General features: G+C 40.3%; 1 protein-coding gene across 2 annotated transcripts in view; it reads right to left on the reverse strand.

Moving 5' to 3' along the window:
- LOC140230008 (uncharacterized) overlaps positions 1-25,476 on the reverse strand; it is an 88,402-nt gene that overhangs the window by 19,958 nt on the left and 42,968 nt on the right. The window contains exon 1 of one of the 2 annotated variants that reach the window (XM_072310214.1): positions 11,943-12,049. The exons of the other annotated variant lie outside the window; for it this stretch is intronic. The gene's annotated coding sequence lies outside the window, so the exon portion shown is untranslated. Of the gene's footprint in view, positions 1-11,942; positions 12,050-25,476 lie in introns of those variants that run through there. 2 annotated transcript variants of the gene reach the window in all.

Below are 25,476 nucleotides of genomic sequence, written 5' to 3' on the forward strand. Positions count from 1 at the left end.
TAACCGCCACACATGATTTAGCACTTTCATAAATATTCTTAATGACAGTAAACAGTTTACCCCTAAGCCCCATCTTCAACATTTTGTACCATAAAGATGATCTATCAATTAGATCAAATGCTTTCTTGTAATCAATAAATGCACAGTATAAGCGTTTTTTATTTTGCAGATAAACATCAATTATAGTCTTCAAAACAAAAATATTATCAATTGTAGAATAATTAGAACGAAAGCCAGCCTGTTCTTCACCTAACATATTAGCTGCTTCGAAAAACTCTGAGATTCGATGATTCAAAATGGAAGTAAAAAGTTTTCCTAGACAACTGAGAAGAGTTATTCCTCTATAATTATCAGGATTTGTGTCTATACCCTTATTCTTAAAAATAGGAATGATAATCCCTATGCACCATTCAGTTGGAACAATACCACTGTCCAGTACCACATTAAAGAACTTTACCAACACATGAAGCATCTCTACGGGACAATTCTTAAGGAATTCATTTCTTATGAAATCTTTTCCACAAGCTTTTGAATTTTTAAGTTTCTTAATCATTAGTACCACTTCTTCCAAAGTGACTGGGGCATCCAAGGGACCATCTGCCTCAACAATTTCTGAAGTACCCATACTATCTTCCAGGCCTGTGGGCTGGTCCTCTTGGCTATTACCTAAACGACTAAAATGATTAACAAAATCCCCTAATGAAACATTTCCTGTTTTCTTTACTTTGCGTTCATTATTACTGTTGAGTAATTGCCAATATTTTTTCGGATTTGATGCCTGTAATGAACGGAGAGATTCATTCAAATCTCTATGAAATGCCCTTCTTTTATGTCTTAATAAATTCTTATAAAGCTTTCCTGTAGACTCATAATGATTCAATAGTACAGTAGCTAGCTAGCTGTGGCATAGCATATTTATTAGCAGCTGCTGCTGGCAAAATGTATCACTGATTAGCCGGTTCGGCGTTCGGGCTTCGGCGTAGGTTCGGGCTGTGTTTCGCAGGTACTTTAGCCCAGCGCCTGGCTTTATCCTGGCCTGACCTCGGCATGTGTCTAATCATATAAGCGGCCCAAAATTATGTACAGTTGCCATGAAATCATGGTAATACATCATATCAAAGTAGGAAAAAAAAAAAAACAAGAACAATTTTCTCGACAGATCGGCCGACAAGCAAAAAAAAAAAAAAACAAAAAAAAAAACCAAACAAAAAAACCAAACAAAAACAATACAACAACAAAAACAAAACAACAAAAACAAACAAACAAACAAACAAAAACACCAGGTCGTTACTAATAGGGGGTTCTCTCTTCAATTTACAAGTATTTGCTGCCAATTTCTCTCCCCCTTTCTTTGTTACCAATAAATTCTAATGACAAACAAACAACACAAAGTATCACGTACTCTGTACACAAAGCGCAGCTGATTTTCCAAAAAAAAAAACAAAACAAAACAAAAAACAAAACAAAACCCAAAACCGATAGAAGGCAGCAAGCAAAAATAGGCCTGTACGTCGCATATACGATTTTGTTGGGGATGTATCCTATATTCCCGCATGGTTGAAAAAAAAAGGGGGAAGAGACCTTCGCGAGAATAATATGTATTGGAGCTGTGTAGCCTATAGGCCTAGGACCCTACATTCATTCTCTATATATTCAAACACAAAGTTCAGAATTATGTTAACTACTTGTGAATTTATGTTAGAATTTGTCAACTTTATAGCAGGCATAGGCCTATATGCTAGATTCCAAAGAGAGTCAATGGTCCTACATGTGTTACATTGGTTATATTATGCTAAAAAGCACGATTATGGTAAATGATATTTGCATGGCAACGTGTAATACACCTGCGCTCGCATGCTCAGCTTGCGCACGTGAGCGCATGCTTCGGCACCTTTTTTAAGAAAGACGTATTTAACTGACGTGTGTGATGTCTGTTTGTTTGGTTAAATGTTATTTCTTCCTTTTTTCAAATCACACATAACAAGACAATACATGTACTTTAAAAATAAAATTGCAAGACGCACAAGGCTTGGCACACTATCTTATAAATCAATTCAAAATACATATATAAATTATGAGCATAACAATCCATTAGATGCTCATAATTTATGTATGTATTTTGAATTAATTTATGTGGTGCATCATCAGCTGACAAGCCAAAAAAAAAAGTCCTCACATTTCTTTTTGCTACAAAATGATGGTGCCCAAACGGCTGACAAGCAAAAAACCAAACAGCCAAATTTTGCCTAGCAAATTGCTGTAGATGCTGAAACGTCTAAAACTATGCCAGAAGATTGCCAACTCTGGCGACGTTTATAGCACAGTGTATAATAGGCTAAGGTTCTCTCCCGGGTTGTGGAATTAGGATGGGAGGGTGTTCGAGGTGTATTTGTACATGGATATCGCGGATTGTAATGTGTGTTTATCCTTCTTTTTTAGGGTTTTAAATTTACAGAATAACTGTTCAAAGTTTGCCAGATGATGTGAATTGATGCAAATACGGATGTCTCTGTGAGTGTCTTTTTTTCGATGAAAATGAAAGCAAACGAAACTAATTCGGATGATGAAAGGTACTGTTTAGCATTGGGAGCAGTGATTAAAAAAAAAAAAAATGTTATCACGTTTGATGTATTATATGTGTAGGCCAGCTGTATCACATAACATCTTGCTCTCAGAAAATCAGATGCAAAAGGATGAAAATAGTGGCTTATAACAGATTGTAAAAAAAAAATACCTGTATGAAAAAATGATACATGAAATGCCTCCAGGAGGCCTGTTCCTGTCTTCCTGATAATTTGTTTCGACGAAAAGCATTGTGTTCTTTCTACAATGATACCTTTACGGCATTTGATAAAAAAAAAAAAAAAAGGTAATGTGGTTTCTGGCATCCCACAACCAGTGCAGTATTCTTTGGGGCCAGCCCTGTTTTACGGCACTATATAAATCCACACTTATCGTGTATAATCCACATGCTTCTTCAAAAGGAGAAGATGGACATTTAAAAGCCAATTTAGGTTTTCATTCAATAAAATTGTTGTCTGCTGCTCTCATGTTTCAGTACACATTCAAAGTTTATTAATTTATTCATTTATCTATATTTATTTATTTATTTATTTATTTATTTATTTATTTATTTATGTATGTATTTATTTATTTATTTATTTATTTATTTATTTATTTATTTATTTATTTATTTATTTATTTATTTAAGTCTCTTTAAAAAGCAGGGTAGTCCCATTCAGTGCCACAAAGGTCTGCTTTGCAGAGGAGCCCTGCGTTGATGTATATAAACAATGTGCACACAATAAAAAACGAGAACAAAACGAAGATAAATATGGTACAGCTAAAGTACGATCGGTTCGTAAAAACGATCGGAGATATAGATATCTGAATAATGCATAGCTAGTGCAAAGGATTTACATTAAATGAGAGACTGATTTTGGTGTACAAGATTCTTAATTGTTTGCAATGAGGATGCTGTTTGAATAAAAATAGGTATCTGTTTTTATCCACATGTTTAAAAAAAAAAAAAAATCGCTCTGTAATATTCACTGTTACGTATCTCACTCGCCAGAGTGACGCCTATCAACTTCCCCGTGACTCGCACTATTTTTGCATGTTTACTGGCGGAACCATGCAGATATTGGAATGACCTCCCTCTATATATGGATATATGTATTGCTTCTTCCTTATTCCTATTCACCTTCAAACGCAAATTAAAACAGTTATTACTTTTTGGATACACTCCAGGCTTTTAGCAACTTTTTTTTTTTTTATACTCCCAGTCTTTTGTCTTTGTTCGCAGCACCAAGTTATTTAATGGTACCGATATATTAAACATATGACATTCTTTTTCAAACACGGCGAGATCCATACAGTCTGGTTTGAACGATATTCATTAGTTCATTAGTTCATTAGTTCATTGTTTATGGGTACTGGTATACTTTTAGTTGGTCAAGATAAACATATCCGTTCTCCGTATAATTCCATGCCTTTTGGAACCTACAGTTTTACAATAATAGCTTTTATGTACGAACCATTATATTTCTGATATTTGCTTGTGACATCATCAGATGATATGACCATGATTTATGTTCAGTATGTTTTTGTTTTGTTTTTCTTCAATCAAAAGACATGGTTGTGTATATTTTGTATTCTTGTTTTACTCTCAATCATTTTGTAATCTCATCATTGAGAAAGTGGAAATATTAAATAAATCTTAATTGAACTGAACTGAACTCGTTATATGATTTGCTTGCAGCATTATGAGAAGGAGCATTTCTTATGTTCAGTTCTTGGTTTGGGTATCTGGATTGTAATTGACAAGAAAGGGCAAAGAATGGGGTGGTATAAGTAGCAGAGCGTTTGGTCACAGGTTTGACTACGGTGGGGCTAAAATGTGTAACAATTTGTACACCAGAATACAGTAATGGTATCAAATTCTTTGTTCAATTGACTGCCATTTTTGAGAGCATGAGTAAGAGCTTGCGCTGACATGCATGTAATAACCCCCATTCAATACTATACGAGCATGCTTATTTTGACAACATTGCAATCTGTTTAAATTTGTCTTTGCTAGTGACACAACATACAGCACAACAGTAATCAATATGTGGAAGTATGAAAGAAAAATACAACTGATTCATAATTTCATGCGTCAAACACGATTTGATTCTTCGTATACACACAATAGAACGAGAAATTTTATGACTTGACTTCATCGACATGGGGAGACCAGTCGAGAGAATGTTTAACGCCCAAGGTGTTTGAGTCTCCTGACAGTTTCCAAAGGCCTGCCATTGATACAAATTTAAAAAGAATGCCTCCGTTTTCCTCGGCGAGGTCTGAATAACCCATGACTTTCGGGTGGTTTTTTTTTTCTAAACCAACAATCATACCATTATCAGAAAACCATTTACTGAGGAGGAGAGTGTCTGCTTAGAGTATAGTTTCTGTACTTTGTAAGCATTAAGTTCTGGGTGAAATATTGCCGTGTCGTCTGCATAAAGATATATTTTAGTCCAAGGACTAAATCAAGTTAGGACCATCCTAGATGAACATACAAAAGAGCAACGGCAATAGAGCATTTTCGTTAGCTCGTTTACGTCAGTTCAGTTTCCTTGATGCCGAAGTAGGACAATTTCACCAAAAGCAGGTCATGGGATATGACATCGAGGGTCTTTTTTTTTCATCTAAAAAGACTGTCCCAGCCACACTGCCTTTGTCAAGGTTAATCACTTATCTCCGTTAAACACGTTGTGGTTAAGTGACTGGGTCTGAAACCCGATTGGAGTTCCGTTCGCCTTCAAAATTTTTGCTACAGTGGATAAGAGTGAAATAGGACAATAATTGCGTATATCACTCACAAACTTATTTTTTGGGGTAGAGGTATAACTTTAGCAAGCTTGAATGATCGGGGAACAATCCCGTTTCTAACGATTCATTGAAAAATATGCGCTACGGGTGAGGTTATCAGATGAATTGAACAGTTGAATTGAACAGGTTTTATTAAAACTCATGTCTGGCAGCCAAAGGCTGAATTGCACATGTTTTACCAACAGACAGATTATTTCGGTGCTCTGTACAAACACTGATATAAAGACATGATATAAAAAAAGAATAAACATTACAGAGGTCACATGTGGTAAATCACAAGAAGTGATCAATCTATAGGGTACCAGCCCAATCAATTCTGAAATTGCTTGTACAAAAACGAAAAAAAAAAGAGAGATAAAAATATATCCTGTCAACATGGCAACACTAAATAAAAAAATCATTACTATTACAACTGATAATGAAATCATTGAGGGTACCAGCCCATCAATACTCAGATTACTTTATCAAAAAGAAAAGAAGATGAAAAAAGAAGAAATGAGGAAAAAGGGAAAAAATTCACTGTTAACTTATCATTACACAGCTAGTCATTGAAAAAATGCCGTTACTATCTCATCTACATATATTGATTTTGATTAAAAAAAAATCACACCTGCACATGACATTAATCACATGTGCCAAATTTCAATAAAATGAACAATATTTCTTTCTTTTTTTAAACAATTATCATCATGACAGCTCATCCTTCAACATAAATAAAATATATCTTTTAGGCCTACATATCAAAAAACTATATCCATCAGAAAAAAAAAAACTATATCTCAAATCAAAATCTGAGATGGAAAAAAAAAAAGGTCAACTCAATCCACACTCATTGTTTTTCTTCATAAAAAATGCGGTTACCATAACAACACAATATTCGGAATTTAAAAAAAAAAGAAGCGAAATATACCCGTCTGTGCTGTAACAATCATGAAAATTATGTCTCAAAAACTGATAAAATCAGTTAAATCCTCACTATTATTTCATATATATCAAATATCCGGTCATTCACTCAAATCCGCAATATATTTTTCTGTTACAAATGTAAACCATATCAAAAACAACACAGGCAAATAGACTGATGAACAAACAGCCGGAAAACATTATACTTGAAATGCTACTCGTGCATAAAAACTTCTAATCTTTACTATTCAGTAGATTAATGAAATATGGTATTGCACTGTCCTGAAACCGTTTTGTTTCACATTTGTATTGCTGGTACCTTGTGTTCGAACGCAGTGTGTATTGATGCCCTTAGTGTTTAGCAGGGAGCCAGTGAGAGACGAGTGGGTTAACATGCGACAAGCAAATTTTAGACTCGCTGTCTTCTCCTGTCGGCTAAAGTGCCCAACTTGCAGGTTTCAAGAGCTGTAATGTACGATGTGTAAGTTTGGCCTAATATTATTCTGCAGGCTCTTTTCTGAATCATTTCCAGCTGACTTTCAAGTTTCTTTGTGAGGGAGCCACTGAAAACCGGGCAGCCATACTCAAGACTCAGGACGTATGTAGCCTGAGTATACAGTAACTAAATCAGCTGTGGGGAGGTTAAAACGTTTCAGGGAGCGAAGCATGTGAAGAGTTTGTTTGTAAAAACCGATAAGTCCATATTGTCAAATGGAGATATTTGCGATTAAAGGTCAAGAAAAATAAAGAGCATAATGAGAAAAATTTTGCTTCTGTTGACCATAACTTCAAAAATGTACCTTCATGTGTAATGACCAATATATCATTTAAAAGATGTTATTTTGTACTTTATGACAGAGACCGTATTTCAAAATTTTCAAAAATGGACTGCTTATCGGTTTTTGCAAACAAACTCTTCATGTATAACTTTTTGTTGCACTTTTTTAGGACCTGAGTAACATGACCATCCCATTTAAAGTTTGACTGAATCACAACACCTAATATCCTTGTCTGGGTGACAGTACCTAGTTCAACGTACTAGTAATGAACAAAGCATTATGCAGAGGAGGGTTTTTACAGGAAGTTATTGTCATTGATACACACTTTAAAGGGTTCAGTTTCATATTGTTGTGTCTGGTCCACTGGTTAATTTCATCCAAAGCATGCTGCATGCTGGATGGTTGAGTCATTTTCCTATTCTCAATCAAAGTCATATCCTCCACATACTTTAAATGCTGGACTGGCACATACTATACATCATTGGTCATTATCAGAAATAAAATTGGCCCAAGGTTAGTGCCCTGGGGGACACCTGCATTAATGTTTTTCCAGTCCGATAGCATTCCATGGTATACACACTGAGAACGAAATCCAAGAAAACTCACGATCCAAGAAATAAGGCAGGGTCTTACACTCATGTCCGAGCAACTTCTGTACAAGGATGTTATGGTCTATGTTATCGAATGCTTTAGAAAAATCGGTCAAAACAATCGTTGATATCGCCTTTGACAGGGCATTCGGACGCAAAAATTTTATACTAGAACGGTATAGCTATACCGAAACGGTATAGCTATACGACGAATAATTACGTCTGAACGCTGACTAACGAAACGACGTATAGCGAAACGACGTATTGACCGATTCTGTGACGCGCTAGTATTTGGCATGGGCAGCGCCATTACTGCGGTGTCTCAGCCGACCCCCCCCCCCCCCCCCCCTTCCCACTCCCCACCCCTCTCTATTTCGCGCGATAGCTGCGTTGCCGGATAATTCGTGTGTGCAGTGTGTATTCACTGCACTCGCTAGGCGTTCTGTCAAAGCTTCCATTGTGTTCAGGCTCTGGCGTGCACAGGTTCTCCACGTCCATCGTGTGTAAGGAGGGAGGGTATTTCCCTGCGGTGAGCTGCGCGCCTGTTGTGCTCACCGAACTAAAACATAGTGGAATGCGTGTTCACCCAGGAAATACGCAGCCACCAAAACTTGCTACCACCGCCATTTTGATAGGGCAATTTTTCCTTATATGGAGTGCACGCTATGTGGATCCAACCACTCTCTCATTTTGCGATTGTTCATGAACGCGTCATATCGCGCACCCCACCCCCACTTCCTCATCAATCGCGCACACACGGGTAATACGGGTGGTATATGGTATGATCAAGGAGGTATGTTCATACCTCCTTGGTATGATGGAGACGCTCAAACAGCGCATATGCAGGGGAAGAATTGAGTATCGGCGAAGGAACTTCCACGGTAGAAAGAACGAGTTTCGAAGTTCATCGGGGTGAATTCGATGCACCGTCTCATGCGAAATGCCATCTCGTCTTGCAATGTCACTCCTGAAATCAGCATAATTAATTTTTGTCTTCTCAAATTAAACGTGATTTTTTTTCATTGTCAACATGAATTCAAAATGATTCTTCCTGTGTTCATTCATTCAAGCAGACCGATTTGAGGGTCGAGCGTCAGATATTCATTACTTGAAAGGTGTATAGAACAGTCATACTGTAGCCTATAGCCTCCTTGCTCAACCCACAATGTGAAGTTGACATTGAGATTTTTTACGGAAAATTAAACTTATGTGTGAGAGAGATACTGTATATAAGCTGTTATTTTTGCAAGGGTTAAATTTTCGCGAATTTCGCGAGTCTCGGTTGAATTGCTAATTTAACAACATGCGAAAATGTCTCCATGCGCCGTGTGAATAGTGCATTAACATAAGCATCGGTGTCAATTCGCAAAAACGTCTCGCAAAAGTGTCTATAACCTTGTCAGCGAAATTATCTACGCAAAAATAACAGCATATACATTCGTAGAGATTGTGTGTTATGCTGAGACTAAGAAAAAAATGCACTAAGATATAAATGTGTCTAAAAGAGAGAGACTTAGAAAGAGAGGAAAAAGATGGAAGAGAGGGAGAGAGAATGTGGCACAGACAGAATGAATAGAATTTACACGTATGTTACACCAATTCGACTTTGCCACAGAAAATTGGTAAATGTACTTCTGAGGGGGGGGGGGAGTACAAATGGGATATACTGTAAAAAGTGGGGGAGAGGCATGCCCCTCAATCTTTTTTTCTGGGGGATTGCCCCCCCCCCCCCCTTCAATCTTGAAAATTAATAGGACTGTAATGTTTGTATTTATTGAAATTATAAATCCCAAATTTATATCAATAATTTTCCTTAACTTAAGGTTGAGTCTATTTTGATGGCAAATTTTCACACACACACACACACACACACACACACAAATCAGCTCGCTCTCTCACATATCACTGAGTATCATACATTGACCCCCTCCCCCAGCTCACAATTAATCATGTTTGTGTAGCCTGTTTGAAAAATTCCAGGATATTCTTGTAAATTCCAGGAGTTTTTAGTGTTGATTTCAGGAGGGCTGACTTTGGAAAGTGGAAGCACTGATGATTATGAAGTAATAAGACAGACGCAGGATCTTGCCTGCTTTTGATGAGCAACTGAAACTCTTGGCCTAACTTCTTTTAGTGGCGAGCATTATGCCTAAATTAAAGTGCTTATAAATGAAAAAACTTGATTTATTTTCGGTGCATATGTCATTCTAGATTTAATAAAGCAATCTAGTATTCAACAGCAAAAAAAAAAACAAAAAACAAAAAACAAAACCGCCGTAAACATGTTAAAAGAACTAATGTGAGTCCTCCGAATAGCCGCCATACAGCGTACACACAGCGCCCGTTCAAACATGATTTCGCTGACCTCTTGACCCTTTTATCGACTTTGTCAGACTGGCAAAAGATCGAGAAGTTTAACTCGAAGTTTTGCCAGTGTGACCGCAAACTTCCCACGAAACTTTCCACCAAACTTCTTGATCTGTGTCTCCGAAGCGCAAGGCCATTGTCATGTACAAACGTGCATTGTTACGTCATAATCACTAGCCACTGGACGGCGTACTCTTGCTTGCGCGCGTACCAGTGGCCCAGTATGACCGCTCCTAAGCGTGCACTCCATATAAGGAAAAATTGCCCTAACAAGATGGCGACGCAACACGGTAAATTTGGCTGCACGGTCTCGTGTATGTTGGGAATAGGGACACGCATTCCACTATGTTTTAGTTCGGTGGTTGTGCTGGACCTCTCTGGCATCGCGTTCCCCTTTCAGTGTGTATTCGTATAGACCGATTCAATTTCGATGACCTATTCACCTACCGCCGCTAGCGGCGCTATAACGGTCGCCATAGCTGGGGGCCAACGGGGGCTTCCAGCGAGCTAGCTACCCAGCGAGTTGCACTTGCAGCTCAGCAGCCTAGCGTACCCATCGCGCATAGTTAGCCGGGCGCGGCCGCTGCGCCGCGGCCGGCGACCGCCGGCGCCGCGCTAATTATTATTGTGATTGTTTACTCATTGTGGAAAAGTCATTCAGCGATTCAGCGGCTTTTAATACCTTTCTTTTGGACAAATTGAGTGATTCAGACATATTGATCTACTTTGAAAGCTTCAAAGGAAGGATCAGGAAAACACATTATGCAGTTGTTGGGTGCAAAATAACAGAAAAAATGGAAGTGGAAGCTGCACGGCAGTGTATGAAATTCAGACACCGCTGACGCATGGTAAATTAAGGCAAAATTAGTGACAATGAAGTGAAATACAATGGTATAAAAATGCACAAATTTCGAAACAAACTATGTCTACTAGATTATTTAATTAGGTTATCACTGCATATTCGTAAAATATGTTGTTCATCTTAGAAGACAAGTTTAGGTCAAAGAATTTGATAATTCATTATTTTTTTTATTTATTTATTTATTTTTAATCCTTGGTGTCCTACTTGCCAAAGTTAGAATACACTTCCTGGATAGACCTTATTATTATGACAAACATTTTACAGCCTACACTACGGCTAAATAAATGTTTCAAGATGCGTTAAATTCTTATATTGTTTTCACTTCTTCATTGTTCAGCACTGAATTGACCATAGGCCTATTCAGTATTCAATTTTGACCTGGAACTCTGAATTTGACTTTTGATAAAGTGATACTTATGAATTGTAAACCATGGATGGTGGCAAACCACTTTTGTAGATTATAATATTAATTAGGCGTTAGCGTGATGTTATGCAAGGTTACTTCGACATAAAACAGTAGAAGTTTTGGTTGTAGACATCAGGCGACGTAGTCGTAACTTAAGTTTAGGCATATACGGCCTAGAAACGCCTAGAGCATAGATTTATATTCCGTCTGGTTTACTTAGTTAGGCTTGCCTGAAGTTATCGACAACCGAAAATGATAGTGGATGTAGGGTTCTAGAAGTCAATAGGTCTAGATCTAGTCTGGACTCTTGCCTAGATTTCTAGACAAGATCTAACGTTAGACAGATTCTACCCTGCTGGCCCGACACTCCCGAGTAAAGGCAAAAAAAGCCTGCCCTAAAGGTTAAGTTAACTGATAGCTTGCAATTAATTGCGCCATATCTAGCTCAAGATTCTTATTCATTATTTGTATTTAATTATATCAGTTAACTTGTCAACAGCCTAGGCTTATTAGCAAGACGTCTGCCTGTGCCTAGCAATAATTCTCCCCAGCGGTTTTTATTCTCTTACACAAATGTAAATATACGGGGCTTACACGCGAGTACCCAAGTCATCGCCAAAGAGAGTCCACAAACATTCACGGATCGTACCGATATTTACCTTGAAATTCAAGTTTTGGCTACAGCCGTATGTCCTCTACCCATTCGCTCATGGTCGGTAAAAGTTGTTTAATTTTATTTATTTTTAATTAGCTAGCGAAAAAAAATGTAAAGCCAGTTGCGTCGATCGCTGCCAGCGCCAGAGATAGCTAGCTGGCCGGCTGGCGCCGGGTGGTAAAAGCACTGGCTGCCGTTGGCACCCTTGCCACGCACGCAGGGCGCTTGCCGACCCGGCCTGTTTGGCCCCCAGTTATGGCGTCGCCTTAAGAGGGCGCACTTCCATGAACAGTCGCTTGAATCGGTCTATAGAGCGGCTATTCGTGTTCTTCTTCGTGTTTCCCCTGTTGCGCTCTCTAGTCTCACCTACTTATCGCAACCTGCGAGATTCGAAGCGCGATCTCCTTTCTTTCTCGATCGCGTTTTCTATTGTCGCGCTCATTCTCTCCTTGTTTGTTGCGTCGACATTTTCATTTTCTGCTGTCATTCTGACTTTTCTTGCTACCTCATTTCTACCTCTTCCCACGCTCTCGTCTCTGTAGCCTGCTTTAATACTCGTGGAACGTTCGTGTTTTTCTATTTTCGCGGGAGTATTTTGCCCCGCGATTAGTCAGTGGCAGCGGAAGTCTGTGCATTTCCCCACCTTTTGTGGGAGGTATCCCCCCCCCCCTTACGTGAGGGAGTGCTACGTCCTTCTTTTCGATTGGGAAGGAGGAAGTTTGTGGGCACCATTCACTCCTCTTTGGTGAGGAGGGCCTGTCATTATTTTCTCCTTTACTTAGGAGGATTGTATTGCATTTCTCCTTTCGCTGTGCGGAATTGCAACCGTTTATACAATAATTTTTAATTGTTTGTGTGACTGTCCTTTGCCTGACTGGTGCTACAACTTGGCTCATTCAGTCTGCATCATTTTGCTGTGCTGATACGAAGGACATCATTCCGGTGAGTACACTGTATCTCACTATCTGATACATTACTCCGTTAACTTTTGATTTGTTTATCCGGATAACTATTTGTTTTGAATATCGGTAGTGTATAAACCTTCATGCTTTTACTGTCATTTTGGATTGTTTTTGCAGATACGAAAATAGTTTTGTATCCGTAACCGCATCTGGCTTAGGCCTACAGCTCATTGCTGCTGTGTGTCGGGTGTGTCGCATACATTGATTGCGTGTTGTCCTTTTCACTTGTGCTGGTGGTAAAGTTAATTGTGACTGATTGTTTTGCTTCTGCTTTTGTGTTTGTACGGTAACTTCTAGCGTAAAGAGTGTGTTTTCATAAATATCTGTTTTCCTGTAAGCACAGATTTATTTCTCTAGCATTGCCATATTCTATTTGGATTTTATATTTGTGGGTACTAGACTCCCGAGTCTTACCCAAGTTGAGTTGTCACTGTGACCTCCCTATTTTTGTGATAAGGGAGGAGTGAGATGTGAACAGCTGTGATTATTTTTCAAGTGACATCAGGCAATAGAAACGAATTGTAATTTCCCATTTTAGGTTTGTAATTAGTAGCCATATATGTTTACAATTGTATCTGGTGTTTGTTTTGAGTAGTATGTTGGGAGTGTTTGAGTAGTAAAAACTAAAGTGAGTAATAGTTTGTGTGTCAAATGATGTGTTGCTGATTATGATAATTACAGATTGTGGTAATTGGTATATCATTGGTTAGTACCAGTGAGTATATGTTTAAGGTCTTTTCTTCATTAGTACATGTTGATTTAGTTTAGTTGTTGGACCTGTTTTAAACATATTCGTTGAGTGAATAGGTTGTTTGTATGATTGCTAGTCATGGCGATGCCCATTAATTATTTATCCCGTAATGAGCTTGTACGTCTTGGATTGTCGTTAATCCAAGTCGATGACATTTTGAAGCTCCGGAGTGAGCATGGAAATGTCACTCAGGACTTGTTGGAGTCCTCTGACATTCCGGGGATCGAGGATCTCATCCCGAAATTTGTGTTCTGTCCGCAGTTAGAGCCTGAGGAGTCTTTACCTTCAGACACTGCGACTGCTGATCCCATTGAGACATCAAGGGGAGGAGTCCAATCTCGGGGGACTTCCCCGTACACCCCTGATGTATATCCTCCCCCCAGGGAGGATCAAACAGGGAAGACCCCATCTTCCCATGCAGGGCAGTTGCGTCACTGCTCAGTGCAGCAAGATAGATCCCGACAAGACACCCTATGTGTGAAGTCATATGGAGGTGCTTTCGATTATGACACCTCTGCCTCCGACTCCCAAGAATTTGAGGGTGTAGCAATCGGACAGAAAAGATTTCAGCGACGTGGAGCTCCCAGAGGGAGTAGTTGGAATGATAGGGAGTACTCCCGAGATGGAGAGAATATTCACTCCCTACCCCAAGAACGTTCATACACACGTATGGGTGGAAGGGCACCGCGATTGGATTACAATGAAACCCAGTGGGGTAGGCAGGAGGGGTACCCTCCTAGCTCTGCCAGGAGAAGTGACTCCCATGACTTCTCCAATGAAAGGCCTGGGATGGACCCACCACACCACTGGGGTTGCGAATCCCTCCCAAAGACTGTTACCTTCGATGGAACAGGTAATTGGAGGGCGTTTTGCCGCAAATTTGAGGCTTTCGCAAATGCGAGAAACTGGAGCCCGGCCCAGCGTTTGGATCAATTATGCTGGTGCCTGCTGGGCAAGGCTAGCAATTTCTTTGAGCTCCTGATTAGTCGCGAGCCGGAGCTCAAATATTGCGAAGTCGTCTATCGCTTTGCAAAACGGTTCGATCGTCAGGAGCCAGCGGAGGCCGCGCAATTAGAGTTCAGCACTGCCAGTCAAAGTGCGGAGGAATCTCTCTGCGAATGGGCGGATCGTTTGAACGAACTTGCTAGTCGCGCATTTCCAGAAGTCCCAGAGAGAGCGGTGCAGCAACAGCTGGTACTCCGTCTTTGCCAGGGGTGTACTGACAAGGAGGCAGGGTGGTATGCCCTTGACCGACACCCCCTGAATGTAGACGACACAGTGGAATCCTTACGGTGGTATCAACACTCCCGTATAGCAGTATGTGGCAGGCCACGCCAAGTCAAGACCATGGCCCTCAACCCAGAAGCTGAGGGAGAAGCCCAGGACTGTAGGGTGGAAAATGCCCCCTTCCATTCAGGTCAAGGAGGTACACGAAATGGCCAACCTTTGCCCACAATGGAGTGCCGATTATCAAACTTAGAAGGCTCTGTCGAACGATTGAGCAACAGGTTGGATCGCCTAGCATCCATGGAAAACATACTGGGATCCATGGGAAGGAAGCTAGACAACTTGTCCTCCTTAGGAAAACAGTTGAATCAACAGAAGGAGAGGCAGAACCCCCGTAATTCTGGGGGAGCTCCAAACTCTCTAGGACAGCAACCCCTTTGCGTCCACTGTGGAAAGGAAGGGCATGTTGAAAGGAACTGCCCAAAATTGTCTAGATTTAACAACAAGAAGGCGCCACTCAGGAAAGCCGAGGAGTCAAACTCCTCGGGGTCGGAGGATTAGGCCCTGCTCCGACCTGCACAACTGAGGGCCAACCTTCCACTGATATCCAGTACAGTGCTGGAGATGAGGATGGCAGTAGCCAGCCTGAATTTCCAGTATTTCCTATATTGTCACCAGACAAAGAGGGAGTAAACCAAGTAGGCGATGCACCTTCTAGCCAGAAAGGAAATACAGGTCAGTCAAGAGATGGAGATACATCCTGTGGGGTGAGTCCCTTGAGGGAGTTGGACCCTCAAACACCCCTAGATGAGGTGGCTGTATGCAAGGTGAGATCAACTCCCTTGTTTGCAGTACCTATAAAGGTAGGTAACCATTCTCTAAAGGCAGTGGTGGACACTGCGGCGGAAATATCAATCATATCCCACAAGGTGTATGAAAAGTTACAACCTTGTCCACAAAAGATCAGGGATGTGTTCATTTCCGCAGATGGCCGTGATTTAAGGATGCCAGGTATGATTGTAGACCCCATCCGGATCAAGCTAGGGGGTTGTGAGTTCTTGACGGAGGTTTATGTGGCCCCTATCGAAGGTGAAATGCTGTTGGGGTTAGATCTCCTCCGTAAGTATAGAATTATACTGCACCTACAACATTCACGGCTAGAAATTGGGAATGTTCGCATCCCAATGATGCATGGTGAACAGTCACCATATGGACGAGCTTCTTGCGTGTGCTTGATGAAACGCGCAATCATCCCTCCAAACACATTGAAGAGGATTACTGGTGTGATACACCAGCCAGAGAAAGATTTTGGGATTAAGTTTACCCAGGGTGTATGCGTGGCGGTATCCCACGCTACTTATGCAGTAAGGTGAAAGGGATGGGATAGGCATAGATATCAGGGCCACCCCCCTGTAAGGAGTTAACAGAGGTGTAACAAACCACCTCTATGCTTTCTCCTGTGATTGTGGAAGGTGGATTTATCACACCTACCAGGTAGGGGTTTACCCTGCATTGCTCCCCAGTATACTGGGCGAGTAGCTTCCCAGGTGGTTGGGACACTAGGGAAGAGTATGAATGTTTTTCGTTTTTAAAAGGCGATGAGGAAGATCCCATCACCTTTCTTGGGTGTAAGAAGTACAGCCCTGCCTGATTGGTGCTGATTCAGCCCAATACCTGTAAAGATAGTGGTGGCTGCCACCATTAACGGTCATAGCCAAGTGAGGCTACCAGACCCCCCCCCCCCCCCCGGGTGGTTTTTTTTTTTTTTTATTATGCCCCTAGTTTTTTAAAACGGGGAGGAATGTAGTAGTAGCGCCCCCTGGTGGTTGCTGGTTAACCCCCTACCCAATGGGGAGCATATAAAAGGGGCAACATCTTCTGGCGCCCGCCAGTTGTGACCTGGAACCTGATTGAAAGACATACTGACTGAGCTACAAGACAAGTTACAGTTGCAACTCACCAGTAGTGCCGGTAAGTACATACCGTTACTACAACAATATATACTAGCTGCCCCGGCAGCTAGGCTCGGCGCTACGCGCCTCGGCGTCCCTTGTCAATTGTATAGCGAGGCACCTCGTCAGGGGCCCGAATACCGTCACCCCGCAATTGTTTTAAGCACACTAAACAAAAATTTATGATCGGGAATGTGTTCAGTACACGTACGCTGGAAACTTGGCAGGGCCACTACAACCAAGCAAATTGTGGTGAAAACCGAACAGTTTTTCGCGAAAATCTGAAATTTTAATCGGAATACGTGTTAAAATGCTATCACCACTGTCCCCGCACGCATCTTTTACGTGTATGTCTATGGGAACATCACGGTCACCCGCACACGTCTTTTACGTGCTAAGTCTATGGGAACGCTGGTGACGAGTTGAGGGGCCCCTTCCTTAGCGCACAACTATTCCGCATCGATCGCGTTTGGCGACGATAGCTGCAAATTTTCGATATCGATCAGTGAACGTGTGATTCCATTGGAATTTTCAGCATTTTTCCTGTATGTGAAGGTGATTTCATAGAATTTCAGTGCCGAAATGTGATTCAAATATGAACAAAAATTAACTATGACGAGGTGCGGGTCACCCAAGCATACTGTATTTTTTTTTTTTTTTTTTTTTTTATAGTTTACGCAATTGCGGGATATGTATTTTGATGACATTGTCGTTTAACGGTGTATAGTTTACATTTGTGTTATTATTTTGAGCAAGTAAAATTATTGTTTGGGTAGTATTGAGTAGTTGTTTATAACTGTAAATATTATGGTAGAAATTTGTTTTAATTTTCATTTCTGCATAGAGCTTTATGTTTTGTTTTGTATAAGTAGTTTTTATATAGTTTTTTAATTTATTTTCTATGGCAGAATTTTTCTCTTTTTTGGCATACAGTAGAATTGTATTTTTTATCTTGTGTAGTATTGAGTAATCTTCATTTAGTCTGTTTTCAATTTATTTTAAAAGATATTTTTCTTTTTTTTTGCATATTATTTTTTGTAGTTGGGAATTATCATTGGTAGTTTTATGTAGTTATGTTTGTGACTGTAATTTTTTGCGTTTTTTTTTTATTTTTTGGCATAGAATTATTTTGTGTAATTTTTAGTAGTCCTATGTAGTTGTTCATCGGTTGATTTTTCTGTATTTTTTTTCATTTTTTCATTTTTTTTTTTACAATAAAGGGCAGTTCTTTGATTCACGTGAAATATTACATGCACTTCAAATATTTTCTTGATTCATGTGAAATATTCCACACACTTCACTTACTTTTTTATTCTTATCATACACTGCATATGCATTGTACATTTTTTTTTCTTCATTTCAATCATCTCAATTTTTTTATGTTGGACTAATTGCAAGATAAGCTTTTTTTCATGAAAGAGACATTCAGTCCACAAGTGATTTTATATCATTCATAAACAATAGTAAAAATGCAAAGGTCAAGAAGTTACTTTTGTAAGTGTGTTTATACAAAAAGCCCCTCCAGATCTACATTTAATGTGTTTTCAAATGATTATTTCATACCTTTGTATCTCATACTATATCTACTTTGCATGAGAATAAGAAATCACACATTTTCATTCTTAGATATAGATTTTGGAGTCTTTAACCCATTCGCGGGATACACCACATCCAGCGTGGGGTGCATTATTCATGACCAAAAGAGGGCATCCTACGACCTGTGCCTCAGACTCCTTAGGGTAAGCACTATTTGGGCACCCGTCCCGCTTCATCACGAATATTCATCAGGCAGTAAGATTCTGTACTAGTGTACTATGGCAGAACGCTGGATACGTGCCATAGAATGTAAAAACGTATCGCCGGGAAATATAAAAATCACGAAAAATTGCATCAACGGGGGATGTTAAAACGTCCCGCCGGGAGATGGAAAATGTTCAGTTTTGCCGGGAAATGTAAAAACGCTCCCGGGAAATGTAAAAATCATGTATTTCCACGGTATTACGGATACATGTAGATGATGAATATTCATGATAAAGCGGGACGGGTGCCCAAGTAGTGCTTACCCAGACTTAGCCTAGCCTTTTGTCAAGGCCCTTTCGCTGTATGGTGAAGAGAGCCCAGCTGAGTGGGGTTGCGCGAGGGCCTTTTGAGATCTGCTTCGCATCCTTTTGAATTACCGACTTTTGCTCCCCGATTTCGGGAGCAAAAGTCGACCAATCAGCGTGTCTGTCTGCTCGAACCCGATTTGAATAGAGCGAACGCACGCTGCTGCCGCAGACCTCACAGAACTCTACACACAGAGTGTGTAGAGTTCCGTGGCAGACCTCCTCGGGTGGTCAGTGATGCATGCGAACAGGCATGACAACACCAAGGCTGAGGATGCGGGGAGCGCGTCATTCCATTGGTTGACCGGAAGCCATTAAAATGAGTATTCAGAAGGGTTCACGTGAATAATGATGTGGGAAGCAGATCTCAAAAGGTCCTCGTGCTGGCGCGCTCGGCTGGGCTCGCTTCGCTCGCCCATTACAGCGAGAGGGCCTGGACAAAAGGCGCAGGCTAGACTTAGCCAGGAGCTGTAGAATAATTTTAGCCAATCACAGAGATCCTTCATGGACTAAAAAAAATAATTTATGCAAAGAAATCTATTTTAGAATGCCTCTTATTGGCCAAAACACCTACCAGGGGTTCGAGCCTGCAGAGAAACTGATCGATATTCATGTTTACAGCGCGCATGTATCTTTGTTGCCCCAGCAACTGCAGTGATTTCTTACGCGCGGTATCGTGATATCGATCTCCTCAGAGAGTGCGTGACGATACATAATTACCTGTGGGTGTCGAATTCCATTTACGTTAGTGAGTGTTGCGTAACGTAGGTTTCCCGTCCACTTCTCTCTCTTTTCTCTCTTTCGCTTTCGTATCATTCTATATCTTTTATTCTCAGCGTTCAATCGTACTTCCGAGAGTGTTTTGTTCATCTTTTTAAGTGATTATCTCGTTTGCAACAATTTAGAGGTGAGTTTTTGTTCGAGTGTTTGTTGAGTTTTTTGATTGAACACGATATAGATTATCTACGTGTGTGCGAGAACATCGTACACTATGGTACGTATGGTACCCACTCGTTTGTTTTCATGTTAGCATTTTTACCGTAAAGTGTCTTCATCGTTCGTCTTCCAGGCATCGGGTTTTCACCCTAGTTTTCCTCATCGTAGTTTTCTACCTCTATTTTTTTTTTCCGGTGCAAGATGTTCTGTGTATTTTTTTCTACGGTAAAATACCATTGTCGATAGTCTACGTGTATTCATTACTCGTTTTCCACCTCCGTTTCATTTTTGTGTATAACTAAATGTCTAGCTACGTCTCGTTTGCTGATGTGTTTTGTGAGAGTGAAGAGTATGATGATGATGGGAGTGATACTCAGGGATTTGCTGTGGTTGAGATGATAGTGATGATGATAATGTCCATGATTCTGGTGATGTTGATGTACGAACCCTTATGATGATGCAATTTATTTCGTGTGACCATGACCTCATGAGCATGACGTTGACGATGGCGAGTACGACACGAGTAGCCTAGGCCGATGACGAGTGACACTGAAACGGTGGCTGATGCTCGCTCGTGCACAGACAGGAATGGTCTAGAGACCTGCATTTAATTTTTTTTTTCATTTTGTTTGTTCACTCGTGTCTAGTGCTACCAAAATTTGTGCCTCTAAAGAAACTCAACCAAAAGCTTGACAATAAAGTTTGCATTAGGTCTATTCTGTAGTGAATATTAGATCTAAATGGCGATGCTAATTAATTTAGTTTTCATTTAGATCTCGATGAAATCCCGTTTTCTTTGCTAATTTTTCATCTAATAAATTATTTATAACTGTACTTATATTCAATCTGATGTACTGCGTTCACCATTGTGTTAAATCAATAAAAAAAAAATGAGCCTGTTGAGCAGGCGTTTCATTCTATCTTCATTTCGGTTTATTGCCGCTTGGTCTATTCCCACTTGGTCTAATCACCAGTTGGGCTAACACCATTCCGGCTAAACCCATTTGGTCCACTTCTCACTTGGTCTACTTGCCACATGGTCTAATAACCAGTTGGTCTAATGACCACTAGGGCTAATCGTCACTTTGTCTAATTCCCATTTAGTCTAATTGCCAGTTGGTCTAATGTATTTTTTTTTGCCACTAGGTCAAATTGCACTTGGTCTAATATCAGTTCGTCTAATGTTCAGTTGGTCTAACACCAGTTGGTCTATTGCAAGTTGGTCTTTTCCCACTTGGTCTAATAACCAGTTGGTCTAATAACCACTTGAGCCAATTCTCACTTGGTCTAATTTACACTTAATCTATTTCCATTTTGTCTAATAGCCACTTGGTCTAATTGCCAGTTCGTCTAATCATCATTTGGTCTAATTCCCACTTTGGCTAATGACCAGTTGGGCTACCACAGACTCTAGACTACTGATTTTAAGTGTCGATTAATATGGTAATTAAGTTGGCTCAGAAAACAGATTTATATTTCAAGTTCAATATTGCGTAAATAGGTGGAATGGTTAATTATCTTTTTTCTTGAAAGGGTCAGGGTGAAAGTCCACAATGTAAATGCGTGTATTAATTGGGCTTGAATTATTTACTTTTATTCATTCATTTTTCCCAATATCTAGTAGTAGGCAACGGCGTAAATCTGTACTGAGGAGTGGGGGATGATTGGCGATAGTCACCATCACCACAATTACAAGCCCATAACCGGACCGGCGCATTGGGGGTGGGGGAGAAAAGCTTGGTGCCCCCCCCCCCCCCACACACACACACTTTACAGGGATCGAATGTCCCACTCTTTTGCATGAAATGTAAAGTGGGAGTAAAGTGGCAGCAAAAATATGAAATATGAATATATGTTCCTTTTTTTATTTTGCTTGTCAAATGACTTTCGGTGGAAAATCAGACCTTAAAAGTATAAAGACCTTTTTTTCTTTTTGAAATATCTGTGCGAGGGAGTGGAGCGACCGAGCGGGGGGAGATTGTGGGAGGGGGGTATCCCCCTCCCACACGAGGAAGATTTTGCATTTCCAGACCTGAAATTCAGCGATATGGTGCACACTTTTGGTGAAATATTGGAATTTCTTTAAGAAAATGAAATATTAGTATATCATTGACTGAGTAAATCGTGGTATTTTAGCTCTTGCTCTGCCTGTGTGAGATTACTGTGAAGGCCTTCTAATCAGTGGGGCCCATCACCGGTGTAGCAAGAATTTGATCTTAGGGGGAGCGGTTAGATGCGAGGGAGCGAAGCAAGCGAGGGGTGGGGAGGTGTGGGGGAATTCCCCCTACCACGGTGAGAACTTTTTGCATTTTGATGTTGTAAATGGTGCAATTTGATGCATTTTTTGCGTGTTTTATCGACTTGAAACAGTCCCACATGATCAAGGTCGCTCAACATGTCCACCATGCCTGTCCACGCACATCTGTGCTCTACCCCTCATGGCTCCTACTAGGAACACTCTTTGCTGTGTTGTTAGCTGCATGGTCAGGACGCAAGTGAAAGCTTGTACTTTAAACCGTATTCATTCTCAGTGAGAAATTTGGTGAAAGAATTGCTAATGAGCCCTCCCTTTTGTTAAGAAACGTTGCAGCATCCTTTCAAATCTTGATGACCATTTAAACTGTGCAACTTGATGTTGACATTTAAATTATTTTAAACTCTCCTTGCTCGTCAATAAATACACTTTAAGTGTCATATTAAAAGAGGAAGATATAGTGTTAATTCATGAGTCCTAACCCACTATCAATTCAAGGTAGGAAAACTTTTATCAGGATTGTCTAGCGCCAGTATTAAGAAGGAAAAGCCGGACGACCTCAGATACGATGTGGAGAGACTTTATTCACCGAGCCCGAGAGGACTCTAACTTATTAACAACAGAGGGCGTTAATCATGTGTACATACAAATGTACATCGTACATGTATTCAACATAACCATAACATATGGCGTGACTGCCTTTTTCTTCTATTTTCAACACAACTGAAACTATCAGAAATAAAAGGTTAACAATTATGCATCTAAACAAATCTATAAAATATGTGTCCTGTGGGTTAGTAATTAAGTAAGACCTGACCACAAATATATCTGTGCTTAGTCCAGTGTCATACCTATATATGACTGTTATTTTATACTCATGAACTCTATGTCATTTGTTACTTATACTACATTCATAAGCATATGGTTGCTGCCTAATTACCAATTTAATATCAACTTCCTTATAAAGTTTCCAGTGATATAATATTGGAACTTCAAAGAATCTGTACCATCCCATATGCATAATCAGTATAATTACTGTGGCTCCTTAAGATAAATCTCCAACATCTCATGTGGCCAGAAAAGAATAATGAACACAACTTACAAACAGTCAAAATACATATGTAAAATATGTATAGAACATATCAACACCAATTAACTTTGCTGACATAGCATTATTAGATACAAAACTAATTATCATATAACAGTTGACAAATTGTTCCTAATTACAAATCTTCCGTCATTCATTGTGACATATGACTAAAAACATAAAAACTCAACACTGCAACATGTAGTATTGTACATCATTCAACCCTTCTGTTCCCTTTCTATAAAGATGGCTACGTCACCACTCTCTGTGAACAAAATAATGTCCCTTCCAAAACTTTAAACATCGAAATAATGGCATACACACAAGTAGTGCTGACTTAAATGTAATGCGCATTTTATGAAAGATAAAATGTCCCTGTAACAAGAAATCAGAGTAACCTATCACAAAGTACAAACTTGCATCCCAACAGGGATGAGGACCACTGCTGTGACTATCTCAGTTAGACTCATTGAGTTCCATTGTATACACTTACGAAATATAATTAGGCAAAACTCATTAATGATTTCCTCAAACAAACAAAATTTGCATTGTACAGTGAACAACTGTACAACATTCCCTAACCCTCTACCGTCATGCATGCAGACTACCATCCTCAACTGCAGAGACCATGTCATAAAAATGACGAACTTACACCAGCTTGAAACAAAATGAATACTTAAAACTACACCTTACAGAAAACAATAAATCAAACAATCACACATGATTTTAACATGTTCCCAGTACAATGTACCATAATACATGAATTGAAACATTACAATACAATAAATCGGCTTATGAGCAAACAGCAAATAGGGGTACACGAAAGGCTGTGAGTACTCAATAATTAAACTGATGAAGTGGTAGGCAACTGTCACATACAAAAACATGACATAATCAACACCGTCACTGTTAAAATTAAACTAACCAATAATATTATGGTACAGCACACAAATTTATGCAACAGTCCCATCACGCTCACTTTTGTAATGATTGGAAAAAATCACAAAATACAGGTACATGTAGTTGGTATCGGCCTCACGCACTGAAAAATCAAGGGTACATGATAAAAACCATCTGCATTGATGCACGGGGTACATACATGTATACACATCTGACAAACTAATTTCACTGGCTGTGATATCCCCATTACAAACAACCATTAAAACATTCTTGTTACCAATTTGATGATTGAATATTTTGTTTTCTCAAAAATAAATATTGATATGGTCTAATGCTGAATGAGCAAAACAGTTATTAAAAAATATTGGAACAAATGTTAAACAATGTGACATGAGGAAAAACGGTACTCTACCACATATGTCCATGGGGGGGGGGTACACTTTATCCTGGGGAAAGGACATGGGGCAACTTAGGGAAAATTGTACCTGTACATGGGGAAACACTGTCTGGGGGGACAAGCCCGATCCCTCTCGGCAGGGTTAAATATGGCACAGTGGGGTGCAATCCGAGTCCATAGGCTAGGGGTGGGGGACTAGGTCGGGGAACTATGGCCACATGTGGGACTGAGGGTGGGGGATGAGGTGGATGGATGTTCGTCCCATGGTCAGTTGAAGGGTGGAGACTGAGTTCGACGCAACAAGATCCAAGATGAACGTCACGAGGAGTCGAGGGGTCTTCGCTTAGAAACAAGTGGAGACCATAGACTGGAGGCTCATCATCATAGGCCTGCAGAAGCATGTCGCATACAGGGCTGCGGTCAGGAGGAAGCGGATCGCTCACACTGACTAGGATGACCTGCTTCAGAGGAGGACCGTCATCGACGACCATGGAAAAGTCGACACTAGCCACAGGGATGGCATCAATCTCCCGGTAGATATCATCGCGAGCTGGGGGGCTCCCATCATCGTGCTGGAGGACGTCGTTGACATCGGGAATGGTGTCATCAGCAGGGAGTAAACCATCAACATCTAGATGGTGTCTGTTGACATCAGGGTTGCCGATGACGTCGTGGGGGGAATTATCAGCAGGGTGTGGTTGGCTGTTACTGATTAAACCACCATCTAGTGACTGATCATTGTGAACGGGTGACCTAATCATAGCCGTCGTTATCTGAGGTGACAGAAAATTGTCCTCAGTACAACTGGAGGGCAGCAGGTCAGATTTGTCCCCTTGTTCGGCTGGATATGGTGAACTTCCACCACCTTCGTATTGACGATACATGTGTTGCGCAAAAGCCGGCGCATGCAAGTCTGCATAAGACATACTGTTGTGCGAAATAGCACCTCGCTCTGCACAGTCACGCA

Source organism: Diadema setosum, chromosome 6, assembly GCF_964275005.1.
Source record: "Diadema setosum chromosome 6, eeDiaSeto1, whole genome shotgun sequence".
Classification (NCBI taxonomy): Eukaryota; Metazoa; Echinodermata; class Echinoidea; order Diadematoida; family Diadematidae; genus Diadema; species Diadema setosum.